Below are 22987 nucleotides of genomic sequence, written 5' to 3'. Positions count from 1 at the left end.
TCGCCCAATACATGGATTAATACTGACAAAAGCAAAAGCGTTTGTTCTAAATATTCTATAACGCATCGAAAACGTATTTTCAATCACATCTTTTTTAAATGTTTCAGAAAAAAACGTTTCCAGTGTGGACAGTATCTCAAATCTTTTAAACTTCTTTCTCTTCGTTGTTGTCTTCATCTGAATGTTAGTGTTTGTATGACGAGAAATTTCTTTAAACTTCACATATTTGGGTTCAAGAGAAATTCGTCGTTTTCCTTAGACCTATCGACTCTCAACGTATTGTGTGAGTTGTGCAATACTTATTACTGTTCTCAACGTAGAACACGAAAATTTATAAATTACTCTAAGAAGGAAAGTAACGAGAAAGCAACAGCAATCGCCGTTAAGAGAATTAACATCCGTTTTATTTCCTCCAGTCACTTGGGATGACAATATTCGACAAAGTTACAACTCTATTGTTTCTGATCTCAGATGGCCTTGCATTACCACCTGGTTATAACGCTCGACAAGTAACTCGAAAGATCGAATTCCCATCTCAATAAACATGCTTGTCTTCTCGGCCGTGTAGGCGTTATAATATTTCAATCAATCCCACTAGTCTTGCACCGCTGAATTAGGAACCGCTACCACAGATAGTTCTCGTGTAGTTTTACGGAAAATTAAAACGAAACAAACAAAAGAAAACAGGCATTTCAAGACAATGAGGTTAATATTATCGACAGATAAGACAACACAAGCCTTGTCAAAAAGTTCCTAATATTCCAATTCGTGTATTATATTCCAATTCTTTATCCTGCTTAAATTGGTGAATTAATTTAGCAAGTAACTTTGAAGCGTATATTTCGAACACTTAAACATGTAGAGATTAAATTGGTCAAAAAGAATTTATCTTTACGTACTCAACACAATGTTCGTATCACTTTAATGAGGGTATACTCGTTCTTACCTTTTAATGTTTCACATGTAGAATTGTAAGATCAAAATAAATGTAATTATAGACAAAATATTCTTAATATATTGAATGATTTAGAAAGGAAATAATTTATATTAAGAGGAAAATGTTCTAATTATGATGTGTACGTACTCTTCTTTCAATAAAGTTTCACTAAGCATGCCCGAAAACTCAAAGGACGGTCGAGTAATAAGAAAACCAGCTCAACATGATCATATGTCGTATACCCCCAACAGGCTACCGTCATCTTCAACTTGCATCAACGTTTTTCTTTTAACAAGCACAGCTGAATGACTGCGCACTTGCGACGCTAGAAATTTGGGTGCGTGGCATATTTCGGTGCTTCCTCTGAATCAAAGAACTTTCTCTGTTTATTGAAGATATTTCGAAAAGGATTGACGAAACACTCATATCCGTTTAACATTAATTTCACAATAAAATTGCATCGGCCGGGAATCGAACCCGGGCCACCCGCGTGGCAGGCGAGTATTCTACCACTGAACCACCGATGCTTGTTTAACGGTTTTTATGCTACCTGTTATAATATCTTCAATGAAATACTGGTCAATGAACTTTACACGGTTACTTGCTTTCCCTGTAAGATGATCTTCCAGCAAACAAGTACTTCTCTAAAACCATCACTGCAATATTTTGCTAAGAGTTCCTCCTATTTAGTAATGTAAATTATTTGCTTTTCTGATAAACTCACGGTTTTACTAAGAAGAATTATGTAATTACATTAAGTAGCACCGAAATAAAGGCTTATCCCAGAAGAAGGCGATATTTAAATCACGTTTGTTTGAAATTTTGCAAATTTCTCGTCTAATACATTTTCATTCTATTTCAATCTACCTAAATAAATACCCATCGGAATTATTATACATAAATGCTTCGTTATCGTTATCTATTTGCAAATCATTCATGCGCCGTGGTTTACAAAGTGAAACAATGTTTGCATTTAACCACCAAAGTGAGAATATTTGAAAAAAACAAACAAACAACAAATGTTTATTTCTAGCCCTTCGATGACGAATTAGACGTCTTTATACAGCACTTTAAATGCCTTTTCTCGATTCAATGCTACTTTTCAAGACATTTTAATCCATTAGAATCAGTCGTTTCCTTAACCTCACCACACAAATTGCAAAACGATATAAATATATGTGTAAAATTATTGATAGAGAGACAAAACCTGGAAAAGAAAAGCATAAGAAGTGAATCAATAATATAAACTTTTCCTTACTGAAAGATGTGATTAAACAAAATAAAAGAGGTAAATTATTTTTCGAATATATTTGAAACATCCCAGCTTTAGAAATAACAATAGTGAGTTAACTGAAGCACATAATCTATTGTTTATTTCTTAAATTTCTCGTGAAAACCTTAAGAAAAGAAAAGGACATTTCTACTCATTCATTAGAAAATCATCAATCGCCAAGTAGAACGTCAACGGTATTCCAGTTGATGTAATAGAAACGAATATTCCGATTCGCATTTAGTGTTTTTAACGCTATTAGGTGAATTCTATCTGAATTAAAGTTATTTACACTCTTTCTTAGGATTACAATTCTTTACTTTCGACAGAAGTTCTCTTGCTTTTAAAGTGTCACAAGAACTTATAACGAATTAGAAACATTATTTTTTAACTTGAAAGTAAAAAGCAACCATAAATCACAATTACAAACTCTTCTATACAAAGTTTGCGACTTAACATATCAATGAATAATAGGAAAATCAATTTACAAAACAACTCAATTTGTTTGTGTCAAGTGCTATCGTAAAAAGATTGCGAGGCTAATAACCCAGCTAATAACTTTTGTTATTTTAATTAAAGAAAGCTTAAAACATAGAACGCCAAATTCCTCTTCAATGTAAATAAAATATATTTCTCATAATTGAAGGAAATGTTTACACAAAACTCCTTTTCAACTACACCAGTTAAGAGTTCTTATAGATTTCTCTTCTACTCTATACAACCGATCAAAAAATGAAAAAAAGGAATTTCACACTCTTGCATTATTTTCGTTATACGAAAAGAAAACCATAAACTGAAACTCACCACAATCTCAACCGTAACTTCCCGATCGAAGATGCTTCACCGTAGTAGCCTTCTTCTCGGCCATCTTTCACGCCTAACCACGATTAAACACCTTACATAATGAAGAAATATTCATCTCGTTACTTCATCAAAAGTGTATTTTTTATAAGTTATTTCAACTGTTTTTCTTTAATCGTGTTCGCCCAATACATGGATTAATACTGACAAAAGCAAAAGCGTTTGTTCTAAATATTCTATAACGCATCGAAAACGTATTTTCAATCACATCTTTTTTAAATGTTTCAGAAAAAAACGTTTCCAGTGTGGACAGTATCTCAAATCTTTTAAACTTCTTTCTCTTCGTTGTTGTCTTCATCTGAATGTTAGTGTTTGTATGACGAGAAATTTCTTTAAACTTCACATATTTGGGTTCAAGAGAAATTCGTCGTTTTCCTTAGACCTATCGACTCTCAACGTATTGTGTGAGTTGTGCAATACTTATTACTGTTCTCAACGTAGAACACGAAAATTTATAAATTACTCTAAGAAGGAAAGTAACGAGAAAGCAACAGCAATCGCCGTTAAGAGAATTAACATCCGTTTTATTTCCTCCAGTCACTTGGGATGACAATATTCGACAAAGTTACAACTCTATTGTTTCTGATCTCAGATGGCCTAGCATTACCACCTGGTTATAACGCTCGACAAGTAACTCGAAGGATCGAATTCCCATCTCAATAAACATGCTTGTCTTCTCGGCTGTGTAGGCGTTATAATATTTCAATCAATCCCACTAGTCTTGCACCGCTGAATTAGGAACCGCTACCACAGATAGTTCTCGTGTAGTTTTACGGAAAATTAAAAACGAAACAAACAAAAGAAAACAGGCATTTCAAGACAATGAGGTTAATATTATCGACAGATAAGACAACACAAGCCTTGTCAAAAAGTTCCTAATATTCCAATTCGCGTATTATATTCCAATTCTTTATCCTGCTTAAATTGGTGAATTAATTTAGCAAGTAACTTTGAAGCGTATATTTCGAACACTTAAACATGTAGAGATTAAATTGGTCAAAAAGAATTTATCTTTACGTACTCAACACAATGTTCGTATCACTTTAATGAGGGTATACTCGTTCTTACCTTTTAATGTTTCACATGTAGAATTGTAAGATCAAAATAAATGTAATTATAGACAAAATATTCTTAATATATTGAATGATTTAGAAAGGAAATAATTTATATTAAGAGGAAAATGTTCTAATTATGATGTGTACGTACTCTTCTTTCAATAAAGTTTCACTAAGCATGCCCGAAAACTCAAAGGACGGTCGAGTAATAAGAAAACCAGCTCAACATGATCATATGTCGTATACCCCCCAACAGGCTACCGTCATCTTCAACTTGCATCAACGTTTTTCTTTTAACAAGCACAGCTGAATGACTGCGCACTTGCGACGCTAGAAATTTGGGTGCGTGGCATATTTCGGTGCTTCCTCTGAATCAAAGAACTTTCTCTGTTTATTGAAGATATTTCGAAAAGGATTGACGAAACACTCATATCCGTTTAACATTAATTTCACAATAAAATTGCATCGGCCGGGAATCGAACCCGGGCCACCCGCGTGGCAGGCGAGTATTCTACCACTGAACCACCGATGCTTGTTTAACGGTTTTTATGCTACCTGTTATAATATCTTCAATGAAATACTGGTCAATGAACTTTTACACGGTTACTTGCTTTCCCTGTAAGATGATCTTCCAGCAAACAAGTACTTCTCCAAAACCATCACTGCAATATTTTGCTAAGAGTTCCTCCTATTTAGTAATGTAAATTATTTGCTTTTCTGATAAACTCACGGTTTTACTAAGAAGAATTATGTAATTACATTAAGTAGCACCGAAATAAAGGCTTATCCCAGAAGAAGGCGATATTTAAATCACGTTTGTTTGAAATTTTGCAAATTTCTCGTCTAATACATTTTCATTCTATTTCAATCTACCTAAATAAATACCCATCGGAATTATTATACATAAATGCTTCGTTATCGTTATCTATTTGCAAATCATTCATGCGCCGTGGTTTACAAAGTGAAACAATGTTTGCATTTAACCACCAAAGTGAGAATATTTGAAAAAAACAAACAAACAACAAATGTTTATTTCTAGCCCTTCGATGACGAATTAGACGGTGTGTTTCTCTTTATACAGCACTTTAAATGCCTTTTCTCGATTCAAAGCTACTTTTCAAGACATTTTAATCCATTAGAATCAGTCATTTCCTTAACCTCACCACACAAATTGCAAAACGATATAAATATATGTGTAAAATTATTGATAGAGAGACAAAACCTGGAAAAGAAAAGCATAAGAAGTGAATCAATAATATAAACTTTTCCTTACTGAAAGATGTGATTAAACAAAATAAAAGAGGTAAATTATTTTTCGAATATATTTGAAACATCCCAGCTTTAGAAATAACAATAGTGAGTTAACTGAAGCACATAATCTATTGTTTATTTCTTAAATTTCTCGTGAAAACCTTAAGAAAAGAAAAGGACATTTCTACTCATTCATTAGAAAATCATCAATCGCCAAGTAGAACGTCAACGGTATTCCAGTTGATGTAATAGAAACGAATATTCCGATTCGCATTTAGTGTTTTTAACGCTATTAGGTGAATTCTATCTGAATTAAAGTTATTTACACTCTTTCTTAGGATTACAATTCTTTACTTTCGACAGAAGTTCTCTTGCTTTTAAAGTGTCACAAGAACTTATAACGAATTAGAAACATTATTTTTTAACTTGAAAGTAAAAAGCAACCATAAATCACAATTACAAACTCTTCTATACAAAGTTTGCGACTTAACATATCAATGAATAATAGGAAAATCAATTTACAAAACAACTCAATTTGTTTGTGTCAAGTGCTATCGTAAAAAGATTGCGAGGCTAATAACCCAGCTAATAACTTTTGTTATTTTAATTAAAGAAAGCTTAAAACATAGAACGCCAAATTCCTCTTCAATGTAAATAAAATATATTTCTCATAATTGAAGGAAATGTTTACACAAAACTCCTTTTCAACTACACCAGTTAAGAGTTCTTATAGATTTCTCTTCTACTCTATACAACCGATCAAAAAATGAAAAAAGGAATTTCACACTCTTGCATTATTTTCGTTATACGAAAAGAAAACCATAAACTGAAACTCACCACAATCTCAACCGTAACTTCCCGATCGAAGATGCTTCACCGTAGTAGCCTTCTTCTCGGCCATCTTTCACGCCTAACCACGATTAAACACCTTACATAATGAAGAAATATTCATCTCGTTACTTCATCAAAAGTGTATTTTTATAAGTTATTTCAACTGTTTTTCTTTAATCGTGTTCGCCCAATACATGGATTAATACTGACAAAAGCAAAAGCGTTTGTTCTAAATATTCTATAACGCATCGAAAACGTATTTTCAATCACATCTTTTTAAATGTTTCAGAAAAAACGTTTCCAGTGTGGACAGTATCTCAAATCTTTTAAACTTCTTTCTCTTCGTTGTTGTCTTCATCTGAATGTTAGTGTTTGTATGACGAGAAATTTCTTTAACCTTCACATATTTGGGTTCAAGAGAAATTCGTCGTTTTCCTTAGACCTATCGACTCTCAACGTATTGTGTGAGTTGTGCAATACTTATTACTGTTCTCAACGTAGAACACGAAAATTTATAAATTACTCTAAGAAGGAAAGTAACGAGAAAGCAACAGCAATCGCCGTTAAGAGAATTAACATCCGTTTTATTTCCTCCAGTCACTTGGGATGACAATATTCGACAAAGTTACAACTCTATTGTTTCTGATCTCAGATGGCCTTGCATTACCACCTGGTTATAACGCTCGACAAGTAACTCGAAAGATCGAATTCCCATCTCAATAAACATGCTTGTCTTCTCGGCCGTGTAGGCGTTATAATATTTCAATCAATCCCACTAGTCTTGCACCGCTGAATTAGGAACCGCTAGCACAGATAGTTCTCGTGTAGTTTTACGGAAAATTAAAACGAAACAAACAAAAGAAAACAGCCATTTCAGGAAAATGAGGTTAATATTATCGACAGATAAGACAACACAATCGCTTTGTCAGGTTTTTATTTTTGTTTATTTCATGACTACTTGTGATATAAAATACCTATTCACAGTTTTATAATATATTTAGAACTTTTGATATATACCTGTACACATGTGTGTGTGTTTGTGCATACAGATATGATGTTGAATGTTCAAAGATTTTTAAATCGGCCTATACAGTTTTTATGACTATTAACGAGTGTATTTTAAAATATATATTTTATTTTTTATTTCGACATTTTGGTTTGGTATCAATGACGCTTGCTTATCAACAATAACAATTTGCGTTCAACTCGGTATTCAAATTTGTTTCTGCGCGTTCTTCATTCCAATGAATATAAACAAAAGACTGTTATATACTTTAATAGACATTTTGTAGTACAACATATTAAAAGTTTATCAGTGTGTTTAAAAATGTGTAACGTTAGGTCGTAGTACAATATTACAAGTTTATTTATTTATAATATTGAGTAGGATAAAGTTGAGCTTTAAAGCAATTAAAGGAAAGAAATATAGTCCACACGTTAGTGTTAATTTAGCTCTTTAATGAAAATAGGTTGTACGTTTCAAAGGCTGAACTAATATTAGGCCTTAGACAAAATAACTTGATTGTTGAATGTTTGCGACTAAAACTGTTTTATATTATTCTAGAAATCCCGTAGTTTATAAATACTTTTGAAATAAAGATGCCAAGCTGACAGCAAATATCTAAAGGGTCTCTGGTAGTTTTATAATATATTGCTTCACAATTACTAAGAAACAATTAATTTCACGCTTTCTTTCAAAGACCAATCAGCGTTTCATGAATCACTTGGGATTATTTGAGATATCTTTAAATGAACAGCAAAAAATAAAGTACTAGTGGTCAGCAAATCGAAAATTCTGGTATATATTTCTTGTTATAAGACTGCTAACTCATGGTGACTTGTAAAAAAACCCTGTCATTCTCATTACGACGAAACAAAAAATAATTAATCATGTTTCTACGTGAAGTTCTGAGTTAAGCAACGATTCTATGTGGTGAATATTTCATCAGAACTTGCGAACTTCAATTAAATACAAGACCTTCTGAACGTATATAAGGTTTTAAAACATGTATTTGTTGCATATTACGTTTATATGCAGCACAATATTTTGTCTTTAACGGTGGGATACAATCACGTACAACCTTAAAATGTGTAAGTGGTTGTAATCATGTTCAGTGACGTAACCATAAAAAATGGGTCCACTCATATTAAGTAACTTGGCCTCCTAAATTTATTTTCATATGAGTGGTATTAGGGGCCTTCTTTTGACTCAGACCTACCGCAGTTGCGAAGGCATACAAGTAATTACATCACTGATCAAGTCTTATTTTTAGAGACGAAAGGTAGTGCCGGAAGTCTGATATCCAACATATAGCTCTTTCAAACCTTTATGTGTATTCTAAACAAACAAACAGAAAAGCAAGAAGTTCCAAAGTATACAAAGTTTACCCATCAGAGGTGTGTATATAAACATTACAGTCGATACGTTTGTCTTTCGCAATTCGCACAAAGCTGCAGCAGAGCTACCTGCCCTAACCCTCCCTAATTTAGAAGTATAAGATCAAAATGGAGGCAGCTAGTCATCATAACAAACTGCCAAAAACACTATGTGTCTGTTGATAAAGTAGAACATACGGACATATTTTCTTAGTTTTTAGAGCCCAGTATGATCGACGATGCGTGTCACAAGTTTGTGCTCTACTGAGTGTCTTTCCAGCTTATTTGTGTTGAATTTCGCGCAAAGCTACTCGAAGGCTTTCTAATTTATAAATGACGAATTGGAGAAAATACAGCTAGTTAAAAACATGCATACCTCGGTAACTCTTGGGCTATTCTTTACCAAGAAAAATGTGATTGACAGTAGCTTTATAACGTCCTCCAGCTCTGAATGGATGGTCATATTCGTGTAATATGATAAATATTTGATAAATATTTGTAATATTTTGTATATATTTTGATTAGTAGAAGATGCACTTGGATATTAATTCTTAATTCATCACTTAAAACCTAATTAAACGTCACAGCAGTAAATCTACAATATTATAACGATAAAAATCGGCTTCAGTTGCGCGTGATAGTTAATCACAGATAGCCGATTTGTAGTTTTGATTTCTTTCAAATTTCACGCAAAGCTACACAAGGGCTATCTGCGCTAGCCGTACCTAATTCAGCACTGTAAGACTAGAGGGAAGGCAGCCAGTCATCACCACCCACTGCCAACGAATAGTGGGATTTATCGTAACTTTCTAACGCCCCATGGCTGAAAGGACGAGCATGTTTCATGCACCGGGGATTCGAATCCGCGACCCTCGGATTACGAATCGAGTGCTTTAACCACCTGGCCATCCGGGCCCCGATGTGTAGTTTTGTGATTAACTGCAAACAAGAGTAAATTCAGGTTTTTCCAAAACTCCTAGTTTGAAACACGCTTGTCTTATACATTAATAAGACCTGTTCTTAGGGACGTTCACGTAAGTGTGACTTCAGCTTCGTTTGTCTTTTTTTAGTCTATGGAGAAAGCAGCTAAACACGTTAGAAGAATAACTGCTCATATTAGCATGTGCATTCTATCAACATCTGTTCATGCAAGCCGGAACTCTGCATTGGGCTGGAGTTAACAAACTAAAATAACAAGGACTGTTTGTTTGAATCTTGCTCAAAGTTACAACGAGGGCTATCTGCGTTAATCTCTAATTTATACATAAAAACAAAAAAAAAATAAAAGAAAGTAAATGGTCATCATCACCCACCACCAACTCTTTGGCTGCTTTTTTATTAACGAATAGTAGGATTGACAGGACATGATAACGCTCTCTCGGCTGAAAAAGACCGAGCATGCTTAGCAAGATGGGGATTCAAACCCGTGACCCTCAAATTTATGGTCTAACCACTTGACTATGCCAGGCCTGAAATCAGGAAATGAGTTAACCAATCAGAAAATAATATAAACCACTGGTTGTTAAAAAAGAATACTGTCTGAACACTACTTATTAAATAAAAACAACAACTTCAGATTTCCATTACGTGCCGTAATGTAACATTTATCAACTTGATCATCGTTTTGTATGTTTTCTTTTTATAATGTTCTTGTGAAAAATATGCTAATATATTCAATATCAGTGAGAAGAAATAAAAATCTGGGCTTTGAATGATTTCTTCTGAATTTCGAGCAAAGCTCTCAGAGGACCATCTGCGATAGTTGTCTCTGAGTTAACAGTGAGACACTAGAAAGAAGTCATCTAGTCAACATCATTAACTACTAACTGTTGGACTACTCATTCATCAAATAACAGTGGGATTTACCGTAACAATGTAACGTTCCCGCGGCTGAAATGTCAAACATGTTCGGTGATGGTAGTTTGAGCCAACGACTCTCAGATTACTTGTCGATCGCCCTCACCACAAGACAATTCCAGACCCTTAAAGAACATTCTTCTATTCAAGAGCATGACAGGCCTGTTATTATTAGGGGTTTCACTCTTGTTATCGTTATTTGGTTTCACTTTCGACGTTTTTCTCCGATTTTAGAAATAACAATCGTGAAACAGATGTTTGTTACCTTAGAAAGAAAAATGTGCTACTCTTGCTGTTACGTGTGATTTTAAGAAATAATTTCAAAGGTATATTCATTTTCTGGATGTATCTCTTTCACAGTGCTAAAACCTACCAAGAGTACGTATTTGGGCTCAGTTGATTGGTTTGGTTTGGTTTGTTTTAAATTTCGCGCAAAGCTACACAAGAGCTATCTGCGCTAGCCGTCCCTAATTTAGCAATGTAATACTAAAGGGAAGGCAGCTAGCTAGTTATCACCACCCACCACCAACTCTTGGATTACTCTTTTACCAACGAATATTAGGATTGACCGTCATATTATAACGCCCCCTCGGGTGAAAGAGAGAGCATACTTGGTGTGACGGGGATTCGAACGCACGACCCTCGGATTACGAGTCGAGTGCCTTAACCACCTGGTCATGCCGGGCCCAGCCTCAGTTATAGTTAATGCTATTACATTGTTACTGAAACAGTTTGAACGTTTTGCTACACACATATATATATATGTGAGGTTATGAACTTTACATCGACGTTGGCTCTGCAGTAAAGATTTATATTTCACAGTTTGTAAAGTAAGTTTTGTAAACTAAGTTCAAATCTGTACGAAACTACAAAAAATTTTGCTCAATTTAACCCGCGGATGTGTCATAAGAGTGACAGTTAATCGCTAGAACGGATAATGGGTAGCACGATGCGACTGAATGGCTGTTGCCCCTGTGGTTGATATCAGTAGAATTTCAGCTGAGACACCTTAGTACGATATCAATACAAACTACCATATTTAAGTGGATAAGCAATTCCAGATAAGGTCTCAACTGAGTGAGAAGTTCGGTAGTAAAATGATGAAGCCGAAAAAATGAAAATGACGTTTAATGATGCGAGTAGCGAGGTCCCCTTTGCATCGTACGAAAGATTCATGTGCTAATGCTAAGAACCAAATTAGCAGAAGGCTCTATTATTTATAGTATTACTGTTAAAGGCCAACAATTCCTAGCTATTTTGTATATTGCATGAACAAAAATCTCATATGTATTTAGTTACATTTCAAGTTCATACCAATTCGGGTAAACTATAAGTAACTTGGCCATAGGTAATGGTAGTGATCCAAAAGAGGTATAACTTTAATACTCGTAAAGCACGTAAGAAACTGCGTAAGCTTTAACCTTCAAGAATGACAGCAGATCTTAGGGTGACAAACCTGCATAACCTTCATATCGCCGTGGTTAGATATTTTTGTCCGGAAAAACTCACGTGTGAAGAATAGAGCTGAATAGCATTCCCGTTAAGTGAAATGTATCGATGTGTCAATATTACAGTAATTTGGTCCACGTGAACTGTCGACAATGTATTCAGTTACAAACAGTAAAGTGGACTTAATATTCTCTGTAAGTTTGTAAAACGTTTGCATATAAATTATAATTAATTTGCTCTCAGTGAATCAGCGATAAAATATTTAGTTCCAGACAAGATGGAAGATTAAGTGTTTTTCGTAAGCATGTAAATCTTTTGTATATAAATTCTTAGTTGTATATCCCGTCACACCAAACATTCTTGCTCTTTCAGCCGTAGGGGCGTTGTAATTCCTTGTCAATTCCACTTTTCGTTTGTAAAAGTTGGGGCGTGGTTGTGGATGACTAGCTGCCTTTCCTCTAGTCTTACATTGCTAACTTAGGGACGGCTAACGCAGATAGCTCTCGTGTAGATTTTTACGAAATTAAAAAAAACAAACAAACAAACAAGCTAGCACAGATAGCTCTCATGTAATTTTGCACGAGATTAAAAACAAACAAACCTTATTTCCAATAACCATCATTATAAATTGCATTTTTGGTGTATATTAAAATATAATTGTGTTACGAAAGCAAACTGTGTGTATCAATCTTGTTGGCAAATATCATAAGTTTGATATATATTAACATTTAATTAACTTCTAAATTCAAATTACAGTTTCCCTTTATATGAAATCTTAACACGTAACGAATGCAACACAATAAACCGGAGACTCGTCCGAGATTTATTACGTTACATAACAAATGATAAGTAGCGAAAAGGCATAGATAAAATAATATGTTTTTAAAAAAATTCTCTTGATGATTAAGTTGCCCTACGAATATATTCTAAATGTTTTTAAATGACTAAATAAGAATGAATTCGGGTATATGATGATTCCTCTGAGAAATAATAAATAGTAATAATTATGATTTTTGTATAGACTCATGGGAGACTTTTTCTGAGTTTTCTTTATTTTCAAATGTAGTTCATCCGGTTTATTTCCTTCTTTCTAAAACTTCAGGTTTAAACTTTATAATTGTAAATTATTTTTAATATCTCAGTTCTCTTCTCATCTGCACTGGCCAAATGTTTCACAGTAACAGTTGATTGTCTTCTTGGTATTTAATTTAGAATTAAATTACAAAGTTAGAATAAGATTGCACAGAAATATTTAACTAGGATGGAGAACTTTTGACAAAACCTGTGAATTATAGTAATTGCTAAAGCAGAAAACTATTTAATTCACAAATGTTAATATCTGTTATTTTGACTTTATTTTCTAAATACCCAATTGCGGGTCATTTAAATATGGTTTAATTTCAAAGAAAATCTTTTTCATCAAATAGATTACACGAAACTCGAGGTATAATAATATATTATAACTCTAGGACATGTTTCTTACAAAGTTACATCCACAAGCCTTAGTTGTAAAATAATAAATAAATTCTTACACACAATCTAGTCAGTTACTGTTTATTTTGTTTGGATGAATCTCTAACTTACGGTATTGTTTGAATAGTACGTAGTTGTTTCCATAAATATTGCTGAAAATGTAATTTTCATCATAATTCAATATGGCAAATTATTCAAAGTAAAATGAAAACCAGATTTGAAGAACACAAAAAGTCACCTTCACACTTTTTCGATCAAATAAACACAACATAACCATAGAAAACACCCAAATTCTAAATGAAGAAACAAACATAAACAAACGCAAAATTAAAGAAGCCTTACTTATTCAACAACTTAAGTCCAAAATAAACCAATACAAAGGAACATCGTTATATTTATATTAATATAAATATAATCCAACATCTAAGCACGCTCTCTACATTCCTACACTCAATTACACAACCACCTTCAAACATATAGTCAGCTATCGGTCAGTAACCCTTTCTTTCTTTGTGAACATGACGATGACCGAAGAAGGTCGAAACGTTGTTCGCTCCTCTACTAGTGCTTTCTCTATCCATACCAGTCGTTTTTAAATATATAATATTCTACTTTTGACCTATCACACTCCGTAAGAGCTAGGAACAACTCTTTGTTAAACGTGCCCCGAAGTAACTGGTCACAAGTCTCAGGTTTATATTGTTCAGAACCTGTGTATTCAAAACATTCTAGGAAGTATTAAAGTAGGCAGCAACAACAACAACAAATTAAAGGTGAATCCTATTTACCTATTTCCAACAAAAGTAACATAGAAAACCACTTCTCTATAACAAACAAAAAGGAAACTAAGAAATGAGCTGATGCGTAAACTTCTTCCCACCAGAAAGAGATAAATTTACGTAGATTATTAACAAACATTACTCTGGGTTATTTTCAACACTAACAAGTAACGCAAAATTCGAGCCTAATTTGCTGAAAAAAGATACAGCAAAAAAAACAACAAAAAAAAACACCACTGATTCAGTAAAAGCTGATAAAAAATATAAATAAAATTGCAACTTACTGTGTCCTTACGTGTGCCAAAATACCTTTTAATATGAAAATAGATTCTATTCAGTCTCAACAGCGACTTAATGTAATATATTTCATCGCAATAATGGTTTTAAAAATCGTTTTTAACCAAAAAAGATTATGATATGATTTGCTTCACTCACCGCTTTTAATGACATTTTTTTCATACTGTCTTTGAAATAAGATATCATTTATTTAGGTAATTTCCTATTGTTAATGGAATCAGTCAATCACTCAGACTTGACAGGTATAAGGATGTAAAGCCCGAGGTACTCGTGTCAGGTCTCTTACACGATTATATTTAAGTTGATCCATTATTCTAGAGATAACAGTCTTTAACTTACTTTTCCAGTGTTTTAGGATATCAAGGTAAAAACATAGTAAACGGTTTTATCATAACTCTATGTAAGGCATCGGGCGTGGCCAATAACATAGCAATGAGTCTCTTCTCCTACAAACTTAATACAGTTTGGTTTGTTTTGAATTTCGCGCAAGGCTACACAAGGGCTATCTGCGCTAGCCATCCCGAATTGAGCAGTGTAAGACAAGAGGGAAGGCAGTTAGTCATCAACACCCACCGCCCGCTTGGGTTACTTTTTCACCAACGAATAGTGGCATTAACCGTAACATTATAACGCCCCCACGGCTGAAAGGACGAACATGTTTAATGCGACGGGACTCGAACCGGTGACCTTCAAATCAAAAGTCGAACGCCTAAACTCGCCTGGCCATACCGGTCCTAACTTCATATTATATAGAGAAAATGTGAAACAATTAACTAAATACATTAGATAAAGAAATTTAAATTACATTTAAATCTTCATTTCAAACCCTTTCACTGGCCCGGCATGGCCAAGCGCGTTAAGGCGTGTGCTTCGTAATCCGAGGGTCGCTAGTTCGCGCCCGAGTCGTGCCAAACATGCTCGCCCTCCCAGCCGTGGAGGCGTTATAATGTGACGATCAATCCCACTATTCGTTGGTAAAAGAGTAGCCCAAGAGTTGGCGGTGGGTGGTGATGACTAGCTGCCTTCCCTCTAGTCTTACACTGCTAAATTAGGAACGGCTAGCACAGATAGCCCTCGAGTAGCTTTGTGCGAAATTCAAAAAACAAACGAACCCTTTTTTTTTCATTTATAAAGTTAGCCTGTCGATTAAGTAGGCACATCTATTCTTTTATTTATCCGATTCTGATGTAGTATTTAAGTTCGTGTTTCATTATTTACTTGTATGTTAACACTCTTACAAATTTGCTCGACCATATCTGCAGTAACCGTTTCTAATTTAGTGGAGATAGGCTCTAAGGGAAGTAGCTGGTCAAAACCACCCACCCCACCACCAACTTCTTCTACTTGTATGACTATCACATTACAACAGCAAGTACATTCGACAAAGGATTCGAAGGTACCATCCGCGAATTGCGAGTTGAGAGCCCAAACCAACATACAATGCCATGTCTCCTTCGTCTTTTGACTTATTGCTAACTCTTAACAGATGAAAGTGGTTGTATGTTTAGTTTGTGAACATCGTCATTTCCTGTATATAAAATAATAATTTTTGTTTGTCAATAAGCACAAGCCTACACATGGTGCTATCTGTGCTGTACCAAACTGAGTTTTAACTTCATTAGCCCTCAGACTTCCCGCTGAACCACAGGGGAGAAATACTGTATTATTGGCAAGAAACAAAGCCTTTATATATAGAAGGCGATCCAAAATTATTTTTCCTATTTTAAAATTTAATAATTAAATAACTAAAGAAATTTGTTTGTTTATTTGTTTTGAATTTCGCACAAAGCTACTCGAGGGCTATCTGTGCTAGCCGTCCCTAATTTAGCAGTGTAAGACTAGAGGGAAGGCAGCTAGTCATCACCACCTACCGCAACTATTGGGCTACTCTTTTACCAACGAATAGTGGGATTGATCGTCACATTATAACGCCCCCATGGCTGAAAGGGTGAGCATGTTTGGCGCGATGGGGATGCGAACCCGCGACCCTCAGATTACGAGTCGCATGCCTTAACACGCTTGGCCATAACTAAAGAAATACAATTTTCAATACCTTGTAGCTCAACTCAAACAGTTTTTATTTACACTTTAACAGATATTTGATTTCATTTCACGCTCTCTGAAAAATGTCCATAGTTACAATGGCAGTGCTATTCATTATTCTGAACTTTAGCTCAATGATGTTTGCTGTAGGTGTGCGACACATGATGTCTTTAACAGACCCCAAAAAAAGAAGTCTAATGAAGTGATATTTAGCGAGGGCGGAGGTCACGGGATTGGCTCACCATATAAGCCAAACAGCGCATTAAATTTTTTCTTGCACGTTCACCATTTTATTTGGTAAACCTATTCACACAAGTGAAAGAAAAGCACATGAAAATAAAAACTGTTTGTGTTAGGTTACAATAATTAAAAAATGCCTGCTTGCATTTCTTTGTATATTTAATTACTAAATTTTAAAATAGGACGAGAGGTTTGAGCTAGCTTGTGTTTATTTCCGAAAAATGATGTTTGAGCTACCTCCTTTGCAAATCGTAAAACTTCAACGCAAAAGCGTGTGTGTGTGTGCGTATTTTTTTCTAAAAACAAAGCCACATCATGTTATGGGTATAACATATTATACAATAAACTGTGTGTGTGTTTTTCTTATAGCAAAGCCACATCGGGCTATCTGCTAAGCCCACCGAGGATAATCGAACCCCTTATTTTAGCATTGTAAATCTGTAGACTTACTGCTATAACGCAAAAGCGTTGGCATATATTATTTAAAATAAAAAGTATGGGTATAACATATTATACAATAAACTGTGTGTGTATTTTTCTTATAGCAAAGCCACATCGGGCTACCTGCTAAGCTCACCAGGAAGAATCGAACCCCTGATTTTAGTCTTGTAAATCTGAAAATTTACCGCTGTACACTAGCGGAGGGCGTTACAATAAACTACGAAATTTCTCGAAAATTAATTTTTTTCATTACTATTACAGGAAGCATAAACAAAAGGAAAATAATAAAAGAATATAACAAAATACAGATTGAAATACACGTAAAAATTATGGACAAACAAAATTCTACAAGAAAGAAAAATATAATAATATACAACATATTATATATAAAGTTCCAAGATTATACAAGAATTTCCTTTATAATCTTTCGATTTTTAAATGACTCTTCCTATTGGTCTATCTTGGTTCTGCTATTTAATATGGTTTGGAGTGTATGTGTGTGTCTTTTCTTACTGTAAAACCACATCGGCTATCTGCTGTGTCCACCGATCACCTGATTTTAGCCTTCTGAATCCCTAGACTTACCCCCGTCCCAGTGGGAAACAGTATGGTTTAGAATCTCACGCTCTCGATTACTCAATCAGCGGTCTGTATGTCTACTGTACAAAGTGCTGCATCTCTGATTTATAAATTACATCAACTCATGCATTTAGTACAGTATCTGAAGGATTGTCTTATGTTGACAGTTGTGTTTTTCCCCCTTTTATATGGGTGGTGCTGTTTTTATGCGGGTAGGTGACTCATATATTTTATTTACATCTTTAAGCGTCTGATGTTATAATGTTTTTGTTTAAAGTATGTGTCATGTCCGTGAGCAATAACGGAAAATAAATGATTGCGCCTTCAGTAACTATTGCGGAAATGTTCGGTATAATATATTTGATCTGCTTATAGCTTTGATGGTATGATAACATAAATGGAATACTATCCGTTTATGGTATGGTTGAGAGTCAAGATAGCCTCTTGTAAATAAGTTTTTACGTTATTTATTTATTAGATTGAAACAACTAGCGCCACTATATGGTTTGCGCACTCGTAGCAGCTGTGATTACGTCATTGCTTTCTTTTTCATTGTATGGACGTGAATACTGGAAAATTAAGTGTGTAACGTGAACCCGCATTTCATAAGGTAAACTAAAGGTCAGGTTGTCGTCTTTTATGTACATGTTAATATAAAGAAAAAACAGTGCTATTACTGGTATTTCCCAAATTAATTATAAAAAAAGGATGAAAAGTCTAAAAAGTTTCTAACTCTAATTTAGGGCATGGATGCAGACCCTAGTGTGTGTTCAATGTAACTACGACACTTAATGGCTTGTTATCCATTAAATTGACTTCCAGTGTATTCAACAAAGAGGTTGGTAAAGATGAGACCCAGATTTGTACTCACAGCTCTTTGTAAAAGTTACCGTTAAAAGTAAAGGTGTTAGTTGTGAATTGAAGTTCTATTAGACTAAGAAGAGTTGGAAAGTTAACCATGGATCTTTGATCTAAGAAAGATTTTGACACAATTAAACATTTAATAGGCGGGATGAATGTGTACAATGATCTTATATCCAAGGTGAAAATTTAGTGTTCTTTCGACTTAAGTGAATGTTCTTGATTAACGTAATTAGTGGTTGTCCTTCACTCGTGTTTATAAACATAAGGCAAAAACTGGTACAACGTCGCCAAAGTTACAGGATATTTGTTCTGTAGGACAAATACGCACTGATAAATTAGGTCAGTCCGGCTGTCCTTCTTTGTGTATTTTGGGGAGAAGAAAGAAAAACAGGAGTTCCAGATTACAAAGGTATTCTTGACTGTAGTAGGTATAAATGTTTGTTAGCATCATATTCTTTACTTTTTGAAGGCATTAAAGTGTTGAAATCAGGAACTGGGTTGTCGTGAGAATGAGTTTCAAAAATATCGTTGTTAAAATGTTTTACACCTACAGGTAGGACCCGGCATGGCCAGGTGGTTAAGGCACTCGATTTCTAATCTGAGGGCTACGGGTTCGAATTCGGCATGGCCAGGTGGTTAAGGCACTCGATTCCTAATCTGAGGGCTACGGGCTCGAATTCCCGTCACACCCAACATTTTCGCCCTTTCGCTGTGGGGGCGTTATAATGTGACGATCAATCCCACTATTCGTTGGTAAAAGAGTAGCCCTAAAGTTCGCGGTAGGTGGTGATGACTAGGCCTTTCCTCTAGTCTTACATTGATATATTAGGGACGGCCATCGTGTAGCTTTGCGCAAAATTCAAAACACAAATAAACAATCATTTCACACCAACTATCAGATGAATGACAGAACTTTCAACTAATCAGAATCCGGAAAAGGATCGGGATTCAGCACAGCTTTAATCACTGTTTTTTTTTCCTACTAAGAGGCGAAGTTCTGATAAATTTACCTTGAAAATCAGGAAAAATTTATACTATGTCACGGTAGAGCTTTAATATGCATGTTCTACGAAATGTAAATGTGAACATATCACATCAGTTTAAGACATGTTCACAAGTATCCCCAGTAATGTTGCCATAGAAGATACAAAAAAGAAATGAACAAGCATGGTAGAATAATAATAATTTATTAAATTCATTTTGTAAGTACGAAGGTCTTATATTAATTATTTCAAAATACCCGATTAAACAGTTTGCTTTAGTTACGTGACAAGGAAATCTGCCAGGTGGGTGGAAAGAAAAAAATAGTTCACTGGAACTAAAGAACAAAGAACCAGGTCCGTCATCTGAAGGTACAAAGACAGTCCCGCATCTGGAAGACTATCTGGTTACGTGAAGCAACATGTTCATTTTATCTACAAGAAGAAAAAAAGTTTTCTGCCAGAACCTGCAGAGTCTGTGCTCTGAGAAAACAAATGAAACGTGATACATATGCTAGTTTTGTGCAGCTTCACTCCATTTAGGAAAATGGTTTACAAGATACCACACTTTAAACATTTACTAGGTCCTTTCCTGTACATACTCTCTAAGTTTTAAGTAAATAATGAAGAATATAGCTGAGTTATGAACAAAATAAAACGCCTTCGACTCCTTTCAAATTTAACGATTTAATAACTGGCACACAAAGACGCTATCCACAAAACACGACTAAACTCATGACCCATCCACAATGTGTTAAGATTATTAGGACATAAACTCCATGTTACTAAAAATGCTAGAGCATCGGTTCGGGCCAAATACATCCTGTGCGGTTTCATCTTTATCTCTTAGTTTTAATACAATGTATGATAGTTTATTTGTCACAGATTTGTTTAAGGCCTCCATTAACGAGCAATTTTTGGTTTAACACAAGATGAAATTACAATAGTTTCCAAAGTGAGTACGTTCCTCACCATATCTCGAAATATGGACAAACACGAGTAAAATACAGGGATGGGCAGGATATATTCTGCTGAGCAGTTGAAGGCTGTTCATGTATAGAATTTAAAAAATGCTGAAAATGTTAATAAGAATGAAAGAGTGTTGAACTCAAGCTATGCTGAACGTAGTAATTGATAATATGTTTTCCAACACTGTATATTACCTATTCGTCTTCAGTTTTCCAACACTCTACATTACCCATCCGTCTTCAGTTTTCCAACACTCTATATTACATATTCGTCTTCAGTTTTCCAACACTCTATATTACCTATTCGTCTTCAGTTTTCCAACACTCTATATTACCCATCCGTCTTCAGTTTTCCAACACTCTATATTACATATTCGTCTTCAGTTTTCCAACACTCTATATTACATATTCGTCTTCAGTTTTTCAACACTCTATATTACCCATCCGTCTGTACGAGTATATAACTGTTTTTTTCTCTTCATCTTTGTCAGAAACAAACTATCTCGAAATTCTTTTAAAGGTTATTTTATCTCTAGTGGGTGGTTTGTCGTGGTCGTATCCACACGTGATACACTAATAGCGTGCAGAGCATTTTACAACTTTGCTCATACAGATCAGCTTTAAAAGTGATGCTACGAACATTTGTTCGGGACTAGAAACGAGTGGTTCAAGTGTTTCGTTCTAGGACCACCTGACTGTGTCTATTATCTCGCTGATATCCGTGGTAGGTAAAGCACAGATCACCAATTATGTAGCTTTATACTTAACTCCAAACAAACAAAAGTTCTTTGGCTGAGTGTATTTCCCTATGATATTCTAAACTTTAGCATTAACTTTACATATTATTACTTGAGGAAATAGCATATCCCACAAGTCGGAAGGCTTATAATCAGAAGGAAGAGTTAGGTTACTAGTTTAGAATAGTTTTCAGCTTCAAAGAAGTCCTCTTCTGGATGTTGAAATTTTATTTAAGCTAGAAGGGTTTGTGGTTTTTTTCATTGCAACAACAAACTCAAGAATAAGGACTTCAGAATCAAATACCAGAATAAGGACTTTCAAAATCAAGTATACCATAATGTTTGATTAAGTTCTTCATAGGCCCTTGTGGATCATGTGCTTGCCAGAAATACAGATGGCTATTGATCAATGCAGGAATTTCACTTTGCAAATCTCACATTGAATAAGATAGTTTCTACATGATCATCATACTTGTTCTGACTAGAGTAGCCTAAATCCAGATCTGTTCAAGCCACTTGAGACCACTCAAAGGAGCCAAGAGGAGTTAGTGGTGGATAATTTCTACCAGCCTGAGTTGGATCACAGAGAAATTAGGAATAATACAGAGCTTACGGACAGTTTATCATCAGTAACTTTAGTTTTGCTACCACGAATCAGGAACCTAAAGCTTGACAAAGTATAGAGACCCCTGATTATGTTCACTATGCCATTCTCTTAGTGTTCATGATGTCTCAGTCTGGTGTTGACTGAGAACCTGTAGGAGAAAGGTTTATGTCACAGCTACGGTTTGACTGGGTGAAGCTACGTAAATCTACATCACCCCTGAACCCAATGTTGAAGGATATAGCTAAAGAAGATCTGAACCATCTTCAAAGTGCTTCAAGTAGGTCACTTGAAGTGTTTCAAGTAGGTCACCTGAAGTGTTTCAAGTAGGCCACTAGAAATGTTTCAAGTAGGTCACTAGAAGTGTTTCAAGTAGGTCACTAGAAGTGCTTCAAGTAGGTCACTTGAAGTGTTTCAAGTAGGCCACTAGAAGTGTTTCAAGTAGGTCACTAGAAGTGTTTCAAGTAGGTCACTAGAAGTGTTTCAAAGGGCTGTGAGATCAGGCAATCAGTGAGTGCATCGTTCTATGTTCGATTTTGCACTGAAGACAGACCATCAGCCAAACTTTTCATACATTGCAACTTATCACCATTAGATAGTAATGGGCTGAGGGGATCCTCCCGTGATGTTTGTATTGCATCTGATTCCAGTTATGCCTCTTCAATGATGGTTCTTGGAATTCGTTTATATGACTTAAAAGACTTAGTCTTTTAATAACAGTTCTTATATTCTGAGACGCTGAATGTTTTCATCCCATTACTTAGTAGAAATGTTTTTATTTTCCTAAGTATACAACAGTTCAAGAAGGTCAAAAGTTAGATATATCTGCTGTTGCCTCAATTTCAGAAAACTAATAGATCACAGGCCGGGTCTGGTCACAAATTTGGGAAGCACGAAGAGGCATGGTAGTAATTCCAGCTTTCTAAGTGATAGCTCTGAGTACAAAGGTTCAGGGGCAAAAGATAAAGTATCTGGTTAATACAGGAGATACCAGGACACCAAGTGGCATTTGGAATTAAATCACTGACTTCTTTGTGACACATGGTAATACGCTAGATGGAAAAGCACATCTCTGGCTACATTTTACTACTGTTA

The 22987-nt window shown here is 35.0% G+C and overlaps 2 non-coding genes across 2 annotated transcripts; both read right to left on the bottom strand.

Annotated features, from left to right (window-relative positions):
- Positions 1–1393: 1393 nt before the first annotated feature.
- On the bottom strand, positions 1394–1464 carry TRNAG-GCC (transfer RNA glycine (anticodon GCC)). The gene has a single exon. It is a non-coding gene; the product is annotated as a tRNA-Gly (tRNA).
- A 3120-nt stretch (positions 1465–4584) lies between these two features.
- On the bottom strand, positions 4585–4655 carry TRNAG-GCC (transfer RNA glycine (anticodon GCC)). Its single transcript has one exon. It is a non-coding gene; the product is annotated as a tRNA-Gly (tRNA).
- Between the last annotated feature and the right edge of the window lie 18332 nt (positions 4656–22987).

This window comes from Tachypleus tridentatus, chromosome 8 (genome assembly GCF_004210375.1).
Source record: "Tachypleus tridentatus isolate NWPU-2018 chromosome 8, ASM421037v1, whole genome shotgun sequence".
Taxonomy (NCBI): domain Eukaryota; kingdom Metazoa; phylum Arthropoda; class Merostomata; order Xiphosura; family Limulidae; genus Tachypleus; species Tachypleus tridentatus.
Note: the sequence above shows the minus strand (reverse complement) of the source record. Positions and strands in the feature narration are given on the sequence as shown.